Source organism: Heterocephalus glaber, unplaced genomic scaffold (assembly GCF_053883595.1).
Source record: "Heterocephalus glaber isolate CG9 unplaced genomic scaffold, H.glaber_assembly_v1.0 deba00001764, whole genome shotgun sequence".
NCBI classification, from domain to species: Eukaryota; Metazoa; Chordata; class Mammalia; order Rodentia; family Bathyergidae; genus Heterocephalus; species Heterocephalus glaber.
In genome coordinates this window covers 4,164,246-4,175,052 of record NW_028258461.1, presented here as the reverse complement: position 1 = coordinate 4,175,052, position 10,807 = coordinate 4,164,246, and the positions used below count along the sequence as shown (strand labels likewise).

General features: G+C 36.5%; 1 non-coding gene across 1 annotated transcript; it reads left to right on the top strand.

The window, feature by feature from the left end:
- The first annotated feature begins 9,974 nt into the window (after window positions 1–9,974).
- Window positions 9,975–10,046, top strand: Trnac-gca (transfer RNA cysteine (anticodon GCA)). Its single transcript has one exon. It is a non-coding gene; the product is annotated as a tRNA-Cys (tRNA).
- Window positions 10,047–10,807: the final 761 nt, after the last annotated feature.

Sequence of the window (10,807 nt, the reverse complement as noted above, 5' to 3'; positions counted from 1 at the left end):
AAACCCCACATTTTCTTTATCCAGTCTCCAGTTGATGGGCAGTTGGGCTGTTTCCAAGTTTTAGCTATCACAAACTGTGCTGCTATGAACATGGGTGCACATATATCACTGTGGTATAATTCTTTTAATTCTTTCAAGAAGATCCCCAGCAGTGGAATAGCAGGGTCAAATGGGACTTCCAGTCCTAGTTCTTGGAGGTATCTCCATACTGATTTCCACAGTGGTTGCACCAGTCTGCACTCCCACCAGCAGTGGAGCAGGGTTCCTCTTTCCCCACAGCCCCGCCAGCATTTGTTATTGGTTGATTTCATGATAGCAGCCATTCTTTCTGGAGTGAAGTGGAATCTCAGCATTGCTTTCATTTGCATCTCTCAAATGACCAGTGATGTTGAACATTTTTTCATGTATTTATTTGCTATTTCTACTTCTTTATCTGAGAAATGTCTGTTCATTTCAGCTGCCCATTTTTCGATTGGGTCTTTAAATTTGGGAGATCTGATCTTTTTAGGTTCTTTATAGATTCGAGATAGTAGACCTTTGTCTGAGGAGGAGCAGGTGAAGATTTTTTCCCACATTGTGGGTTGTCTCTTCACACTGCTGGTGGTTTCTCTTGCTGTGCAGAAGCCTTTTAATAAGAAGAGATCCCATTTGTTGATTGTTTGTGCTAGTTCATGGGCAACTGAGGTTTTGTTCATAAAATCTTTTCCTACACCGATGTCTTCAAGGGTTCTACCTAACCTCTGTTCCAACTGGTTCAAAGTTCCTATTTTAATATTTAGATCTTTAATCCATTTTGATTTTCGTTTAATGCATGGTGTGAGATACAAGTCTAGTGTGAATCTTTCGCAAGTTGAAGCCCAATTTTTCCAGCAAAATTTATTAAAGAGGCTATTTTTCCTCCAGTGAGGGTGTTTGGCTGCTTTGTCAAAGATGAGATGGCTGAGTGTTTCTGGCGTTTTTTGTGCATCTTCTAATCTGTTCCACTGGTCCTCAAATCTGTTTCTTTACCAGTACCATGCTGTTTTTATCACAGTAGCTTTGTAGTAGAGTTGCAGGTTGGGGATTGTGATACCCCCTGCCATGTTTCTGTTACCTAGAATTGCTTTTGCTATTCTGGGTCTCTTCTTGTTCCAAATGAATTTTTGGATTGTTTTCTCAAGGTCTGTGAAGTATGCTGCTGGGATCTCAATTGGAATTGCATTGAATCTCTATAGCAGTTTTGGAAGTATTTCCATTTTCACTATATTAATCCTTCCTATCCAGGAGCAGAGGATGTCTGTCCATTTTCTGATATCATCTTCAATCTCTCTTTTCAGAGTGCCATAGTTTTCAGAGAAGAGGTCTTTGATTTCTTTCGCTAGGATGATTCCTAGGTATTTCAGTTTTTTGGATGCTATTGTGAAAGGAATTATTTGCCCTATTTCTCTCTCAGTGAGTCTGTCATTGATGTAGAGGAAAGCTATTGATTTTTGTGTGTTGACCTTGTAACCAGCTACTTGACTGAATTTAGTTATTAAGTCTAGAAGACTTTTGTGGAGTTCTTGGGGTCTTCTATATAGAGTATCATGTCATCTGCAAATAATGACAGTTTGACTTCTTCATTACCTATCTTTATTCCTTTTATTTCTTTCTCTTGTCTAATTGCTGTGGCTAATGTTTCCAGCACTATATTGAACAAGAGTGGTGATAGTGGACATCCTTGTCTTATTCCTGATTTTAGTGTGAAGGATTTCAGTTTGTGACCATTTAGTATGATATTGGCTGTAGGTTTTTAATAGATTGCTTCTATCAGTTTGAGATAGAGACCATCTATTCCAATTTTTGGGGGGTTTTTATCATAAATGCATGTTGGATTTTGTCAAATGCTTTTTCTGCATCTATGGAGATAATCATTTGGTTTTTGTCCTTGGCTCTATTGATATAGTGTATTACATTGATTGTTTTGCATATATTGAACCATCCCTGCATCCCTGGGATGAATCCCACTTGATCAGGGTGTATAATCTTCTTGATGATCTTCTGCATTCTGTTTGCCATTATCTTATTAAGGATTTTTGCATCTCTGTTCATTAGTGAGATTGGCCTATAGTTCTCTTTTTCAGTTGGGTCTTTCTCTGATTTGGGGATCAAGGTGATGCTTGCTTCCAGGAATGAATTTGGGAGTATTGCTTCCCTTTCAATTTCACTGAAGAGTTTAAACAGTAGTGGCAGCAGTTCCTCTCTAAATGTCTTGTAAGATTCAGCAGTGAAGACATCAGCGCCCGGGCTTTTCTTAGTTGATAAGTTTTTAATTACATTTTCAATTTCATTGGTTGATATTGGGTTGTTCAGAATTTTTAGGTCTTCTTCATTCAACTTTGGTAATTTATATGTATCTAGGGATCTGTCCATTTCTTCTGTGTTGTCCATCTTATTGGCATATAGGTTCTGGAAGTAGGTATTGATGATCCTCTGGATTTCTGCTGGATCTGTTGTAATTTCACCCTTTTCATTCCTAATTGCATGGATTTGGGCCTTTTCTTTCCTTTTTCTGACAAGGTTGGCTAAGGGTTTGTCAATTTTGTTGATTCTTTCGAAGAACCAACTCTTGACTTCATTGATTTTTTGTATCGTTCTCTTAATCTCCTTTGCATTGATTTCTCCTCTGATCTTTATAATTTCTTCCTTTGTATGAGATTTGGGGTTGTCCTGCTCTTCTTTTTCTAGAAGCTTGAGGTTCAGCATCAGGTTGTTTAATTGGGTTTGTTCTGTTTTCTTAATATGCGTATTCACTGCTATGAATTTCCCTCATAAGACTACTTTCATTGTGTCCCATAGATTCTAATATGTTGTATTGTCATTGTCATTTAATTGAAGGAACTGTCTGATTTCTTCTTTAATTTCCTCTGTGACCCATTGGTAATTCAGAAGTGTGTTGTTCAATTTCCATGTGTTTATGAAATTTTTTGAGTTTCTTTTGCTATGGATCTCCAATTTCACTGCACTATGGTCTGACAATGTACAGGGGATGACTTCAATTCCTTTGCACTTACTTAAACATGTTCTATGTGTGAGTATGTGGTCTATTTTGGAGAATGACCCATGTGCAGCTGAGAAGAATGTGTATTCTGATTTAGTGGGGTGGAAGACTCTGTGAACATCTGTTAAGTTCATTTGTTCAAGAGTTTGACTGAGTTCTAGTATTTCATTACTTATTTTTAGTCTAGTTGATCTATCTATTTGTGACAGTGGGGTGTTGAGGTCCCCCACTACAAATGTATTACTGAATATATGACTTTTCAAGTTCGTTATTATTTGTTTATATAGTTGGGTGCACTAGTGTTTGGTTCATAGATATTTATGATTGTCATCTCTTCCTCTTGGATTCTTCCCTTTACAAGGATGTAGTGTGCTTCTTTGTCTCTCTTAATCTGTGTTGGTTTGAAATCTACTTGATCTGCAAAGAGGATAGCTATTCCTGCTTTTTTTCGGGTTCCCATCACATGGAGTATTGTTTTCCACCCTTTAACTTTCAGTCTATGAGTTTCCTTTTGAATTAAGTGTGTTTCTTGTATGCAGCATATTGTTGGATTTTGCTTCTTGACCTGTTCTGCCAGTCTGTTTCTTTTGATTGGTGAATTGAGACCATTAACATTGATGGGTATAACTGAAACGTATTGACTTGTCATTGCCATGACTTTTTCTTTTTGTTGGGTTCTCCCCCTTTACATTTAATTTCTTGTCATGCCAGATGGGTTCATTCTGCTTTGGTTCCTGGGGTTGTGATCCTCAATGTCTGTTCCTAGGATATTGTGTAAAATTCTTTGGAGTGCTGGTTTGGTATTCACGAAGTTCCCAAGGTGCTCCTTGTCATGAAAGTATCTTATTTCTCCATCCATTTTTGAAAGATAGTTTTGCAGGGTACATCAATCTGGGTTGGAGGCTATTTTCTTTTAGGGCTTGGAATATGTCACTCCAAGCTCTTCTTGCCTTGATGGTTTGTGTTGAGAAGTCTGCTGTGATTCTGATGGGCTTTCCTTTGTATGTGATTTGTTTCTTTTCTCTGACTGCTTGGAGAACTTTGTTCTTCTGTTGTGTTTCTGGAATCTTAACATTTATATGCCTATGTGTAGATTTTTTTGATCAAGGCTATTTGGAGTCCTATATATGCCTCACTTATCTGTATGTCAAGCTCTTTTCCCCTGCTTCGGAAGTTTTCTGGCATTATTTCTGTGAAGAGATTTTTTTATGTCATCTCCACTCTCTCCTGTTTCATCATTGAGCCCAGTCAGTCTTATATTATTCTTCTTTGCATCATCTAGCAGCTGTTGGATTGATTTCTCAAGTTCCCTTATGATTTTGAAGCAATTTTTCTTTTCCTCATCACTAATTGCAATCTTATCTTCTATATCTGAAATTCTATCCTCACATTGGCTCATTCTGCTGTGTAGACTTTCAATGGAGTTTTTCATATCCTGGAAATCTATTTGCATCTGTTTTATGGATTCCATTTGTTTCTTATGTTGGGATTCCATCATGTTTCTCAGCTCCTCTCTAGATTTATTCATCATGTCTTGCACTAGGGGCACAATTTCTCCTGTTATCTGAGAAATTATTTCTGATTTCATTTTTTCCAGATCCCCTTTTGTTGCCAGTTCAGTGGGTCCAGGTGGTTGAGTATCAGAATGTTCCATCTCATTTCCCTTTGGGGTTGCTGTAGGTAATCTGCAAGTCTGGTTTTGAGACTTATTTATGTGTTTTCTCATTTCGACTGGGTCAGGGGGCTGTTAGGGCCTGCACGGATTACCTCCTCTGAGCTGGGTGAGGTGGGCCAGGGGCCGCGAGCAGTGGTAACGATGGTGACCCAAAAGCCCTTTCTTGTGGACTGGGAGCAGCGGGAGGGATTGTGGCCGGGAAATCCCTTCCTCTGTACCAGGAGCAGTGGGATGGCGGCTCAGAAGCCCCTCCCTCTGGGCCGGGAACAGCGGGACGCAGTACCTTGGTCTGGTGGTCTGGTGTCCTCTGCGACTTTGTAGTGTGGAACCAGGTGGCTGCCTGTCTGCAGCGGGGTGATTCGGCGTGTTCTCTGCGACTCAGGACCTGGGTAGGGCATGAGTCCAGATTCATCTTAATCCTAAACTGTGTTTTCATTTCAACCAAGTTTGAGAACTGAACAAAGGAGCAATCCCCTTGTTCTTCAGTATCTTTCTAACTAAAAATCAATTAAATAAATTCTAACCTGTACAGTTATACCTATAAATCTACAGTAGAAAAAATAAAACATGGCCTGTAACATGTACTTTTCACGTCTACATGCAAAACATCAATTTTTAAAGAACTTTTTACTCTGTCATGCAAATCAGACATACAGAGCTTAATTATCTGGCTCACATTACCACAGGTAGTAACTTATAAAGTTGAGATTTTTAACTCAGTTCTATCTGACTCCAGAAACCACATTTTTCACCGGCTTTGACCAAAGGTTCCATTGCCTTTAACTCTTTGGTCTTTTACCTTTAGGAGCAGTTATATTCTTGAGAAATTCCCAGGAAACCATAAAGGACCTATACGTGCTCCCATTAAAACACACTCTGGGGCCAGGGATTTAGCTCTGTGGTTTCACCGCCTGCTGCGCAAGCACAAGGACCCAAATTCAATTCCTGGTACAAAAACAAAACAAAACAAAACACACTTTGCCCTTCTATAGCACATTAGAACTTCAAATTACATCCATATTCATAGTCTCATTTCAATTCCATAGCTATTTAGTGTATTTCTTTCTTTTATATTTTACTCTACATTAGGCACAGCATTAATTACAAAAAGTTAAAGAGGAGCCTATCCTTGGGTTATTCACAGTCCTATGAGAGTTAAAAATAAAACAAGAATTCCTACTCTGAGTTTATTCTCTTATCCTCTCTTTCGTACTTAAATATATTAGTATGTATGTGTACACATACATGTTTATGTGTATGTGCCCAAACATGTCCATAAATATATCACAGAAATATTTGTACTATATTATATGGTATTATATGTGGTGCCCCTAGTTATATCTATATACCCTACTAGGTTCATATATAGTTTTCCTATATATTTATATATTCATATATATGCATATATATATATATATATACACAGTATGTGTGTGAATGTATGTATGTATATTTTCCTTCACTTTTTGCCTCTCTCCATCCTTCCCTACTTTCCTTCTTTCTTGTTTCCACAAGTGTTCAGGAGACTTTCCAAAGCACTTACTAGGACTCAAGAACTTGAGGCTGGTATTTGGCCTGCACTTTAATATGCCAGTAAGCATTCAGTTCTAAAGTGCAATTCCACTACCGAAGGTCATCATGATGTTATCATGTATCTGTTACACCCATAGATCTATGGTTAAAAAATGGAACATGCCATGAAAGACTTTTCATGCTCTTCAAGATATTCTGAAAGACACCTCAGTGTGCCCCATGACATTCACGGATTAAGAAGTCCCCATCATTATGGTCTAGATTTGAGGAAATCGAATGTCTGAAGCCCTCAGGTGAAAATTGTATGTTCCTTGTTATCTGGGAATAATGGGTTACTACTGGAGTTAATTACCTAAAGAGCTCTGCACAGAATCCATGTAACTATGTCACACTTTTCATCTAAAGTAGAACAATATAATGGCGACACATAAAAATAAGTCTTTGTATTTACTCTAATGAACTTGCATCTCAGTTTTGCTACTGACATGAAAAACTAATAGCAGGGTCGATACAATGTCTCTGTGGTAATTATCACACCACTTCTCTTCTCTTCGTATATTCTTCTCATGTTACATTTTAATGTGTTTCTGCTCAAGCCAATTCAATTTATCAGTAGACAAGAAGCATGAAACAGGGCTGATTTGCTTTGGGTCTACTTACAAGTAAACTGGAAAACTCAATTTTCAAGTTCAGCTTTCAATCAGATACACATAAGAAGAACAATGTCTGATTTGAGGTATATCATTATTTACAGAATTTAATCTAATGAAAATACAAAATAAATTATTCAATGGTAGTGCATATTTTGCATTTGTAAAATATATGATTTTCTTTCTTGTTTCTATATTACAAAGGGATTTTAGCGTCATAATCTGATTGTATGAAAGCACATAAGTGATCACAGGATTACGAAATGCGAAGAGACTCGAGCCACCTAAAATCACAGTGCTTTTAAAACTGTCCTTTGTGTATCTGTCCTTAGGAGTTCATGAGGAACTACGAAAGAGTAATTGGGTATGGTTAGCTTTAAGGGATTTAATTTCCATTCCCTTCGATCTGTATTGGAATTTTTCTAAAGTGGGTCTGCATGGAAACACCTTGAGGGTAGACTCCAAGCTAGTTATCCTTCCTCACCTTTCTTTTGAACATATGCCCTTATCCCACTTGCCAAAAGCAAGACTGTGTTTTCAATTTGTTCCTCACATCAAGGCATGGAGTACTGCCCTGAGGGAGAAAAACTTCCAAGGCACTAGACACAGGTTCAGTTTGAAACACTGTTAGTCATGGTTAAGAGTTTGAACCACAATACCAAGTGGTCATGGTTGAGAGTTTGAACTGCAATACCAAGTGGTCACACATTCTGTGCAATTCAGGTAATTCCGAATGCTTTTCTTCCTTCTCTTTTTATAACTTTTACTTTGTATTAGTAACTGTTTCCAGTACATAATGCTTACATTTCTGGCAGGGAGTTGTCATATGTACCTAACATATATTAATTATTTTTTCATCCCCTTCCCTTCTCCCTCCTGTCTGTCTCCATTTCTTGGTGTCTCTCCCATTTGCAAAAGATATCTCCCTAATTCCTAGTATCTACCTTTTATTTGCTTTTTAATTATATTTTGGGTTTTTCATATCAGAGAAGTCATGTGATATTTAAGCTTGTGTGTCTGATTCATATTATTTAATATTATGGTCTCAAGTTGCACCCATTTTCCTACAAATGACTCGTTTATCCTTCCTTCTGGTAAAGTATTACTCCGTTGTGTATAAATACCCCCTTTTCTTTGTTCGTTCATCTGTTGGTGGGCATAAAAGCTGACTTCAAGATTTAGCTATTATGAATTGTGCTGTTATAAACATGGGTATGCATACATTACTACAGTATGATATCTCTAACTCTTTCAGAAAGATGCAGTAAGTCCCTGATTTATGAATGAGTTCTGCTCTACAAGAACACTCGTAAGTCACATTTTTTCATAATCCCACAGAGTATTATACAGTACACCTATGAATCTTATTCAGTACACCTGGGAAAGTTTGTAGCTCTAATGTTCATTAGTACTTACTATATTTGATATGTTGATGACAGCCATTCTTCTTGGTGTAAGATGAAATCTCAGGGTTGTTTAAATTTGCATTTCTCTGTTGACCAGAGATGTTGAACATTTTTTTCATGTATTATTGGCCACTTGCATTTCTTCTGAGAAGTGTCTATCATTTCAGTTGCCCATTGTTTGATTGGGCTTCTGTTTGGAAGTGTCTAATTTTTAGAGTTCTTTATGTAGTCTAGATATTAGTCCTGTGCTTGAAGAATATCTGGCAAAATTATTTCCCCATTTGGTAGGTTGTATCTTCATTCTATTGGTTGTTTCTTTTGTTGTGCAGAAGCTTTTTAATTTTTATATGATCCCACTTATTGATTTTAGATGTTATTTCTTGTGCATTTGAGTTTCTGTTCAGAAAGTCCTATGTCTTCAAGAGATTTACCTATTTTATCTTCCAGGAAGTTAAGTGTTTCTGTTTTAACATGAGTTTTTCAATTTAGGTTGATTTTAGTTTAGTACATGGGTCTAGACTCAATCTTTTGCATGTAGATAGTCAGGTTTCCCAACATCATTTATTAAAGAGACTCTCTTTCTTCCAGGGTGTGTGTTTTGGTCCATTTGTCAAAGATTAGATTATTGAATGTGCCTGGAGCTGTTTCTGTATGCTTTATTCTGTTCCACTGATCCACATGTCTGTTGTTGTGCCAGTACCATGCTGTTTTTATCACTGTAGCTTTGTAATATAACTTGAACTCTGGGATTTTAATGCTTTCAACTACACTGAAGGAGAACCTATGCCAAATAAGAGCTAATAAATTTTTGACATATAGGTCACAAATGGCTCAAATGAATTAAAGACATTACTCCAATTAAACTCCTTTCCTATCTTGTAATTTATATAAGTAACATTCTAGGCCTGAGACATACAATACACATATCTGTGCAAACACAGAAAATACTTAGTTGATGAATGAACTCAATCTAACACAGATTTATGTTTGTCCATGCATATATAAATAAATTGAAAAATTATTCTTCACCAATTAAGAAATATACCTCACATTTTAATTTTGTTTTATGCCTTTATTCAAATGTCATTAGGTTTATTTTGACAAACTTTATATACTACTAAATTACTGTAGTCACGACTCAATCATGAATTGTTTTTACCTTATAAGAAAATATGAACACAGAAAATTTATAAAATGTTATATACATATGTAAGATATATTTTGTATAAAAGTATAATCTGATATTCAATAAAAAGCTTAAGTATGTACTGTACTCATTTAAAATCCTGTGGAGAATGGCTATATTTGTTACAAGACAAAAGGGAGCAATGTTAAATTTCCAATAGCTTTAATATAGATTGTTTATGTAGTTTTTAATAGACAATGGAGTGTATCCAACTGTTTAGATATATAGATATCATTGGGTGCATTTGAAAAGATGACGAAATATTTTTCTTTCATTTTGAATATTCAGTATTTGGGTTGCACTCTAAAATATGCCTTTGTGGCCATTAAATTCATAATGAGAATTTTAGGTTTTAATTTACAAGAGGTTGAGGGAGTATTTTAAAAGTTTATTATTATACGGTCAATTAATTTATTCAAAAGTTACATGAACACAATTACAATAAAACAACTTTCAAATGATTTTCACTGTGGAACCCTTCCTTCAAATGAAATCTTAAGGGCATGGGGGTATAGCTCAGGGGTAGAGCATTTGACTGCAGATCAAGAGGTCCCCGGTTCAAATCCAGGTGCCCCCTTCCCTCACCACCTTTTTACCTCCACAAATGGGAGTAAGAATAAATACTGCCAACCACAGTGGCATGAAAAAAGAAGGAACACCCTCAGTTCATTCTTGGGCTGGGGATTTAGCTCAGTGGTTCTGCTGCCTGCCTCACAAGCGCAAGGACCAGAGTTCGATCCCTGGTACCAAAAAAAAAAAGAAAAGAAAAAAGAAAAAAAAAAATGAAATCTTAAAGGAACCACAAAGCTGAATATAAAACAGACATGCTTGGAATAACTATGTTCCTCTTTACAACCCAGTACTCTCTAATTCCAGCAGCGGCCAGAGAAGTATCTTCTTTGAATCGGCTAGAAAAGAGTTTTCAAATCACTGATCCTGATGCAACCTCTTATTTTACAAGTGAACAGTAACTGCTCAGAGCCAGTGAGTAGCTAAACTTCTGTCAGACCCACGTTAGTTCACTTCAAGCCATAGGTGCTTCACATTTCAAAAATATAACATCATTCTGATCCCATGGCTCAGTCTAGCATTTAATAAATCATGGGAAATGAAGAATTAATTTATAATGTATTTAATCTATTTTTTTTAGGTACAGTAAATTCAACCTTTCCTTTTTGTAGCCTTCAGGACACTTCTCCCATATATGTCTTCTCTCTTTTTTTTTTTATGAAGAAAACATTTAGGTGATTCAAATAGTAAAGTGAAACTTCAGTCTTGAATAAAGCAAATTTAAATAAACTATTCTAATTTTATAAGATTATAAAAGAAATGAAAATT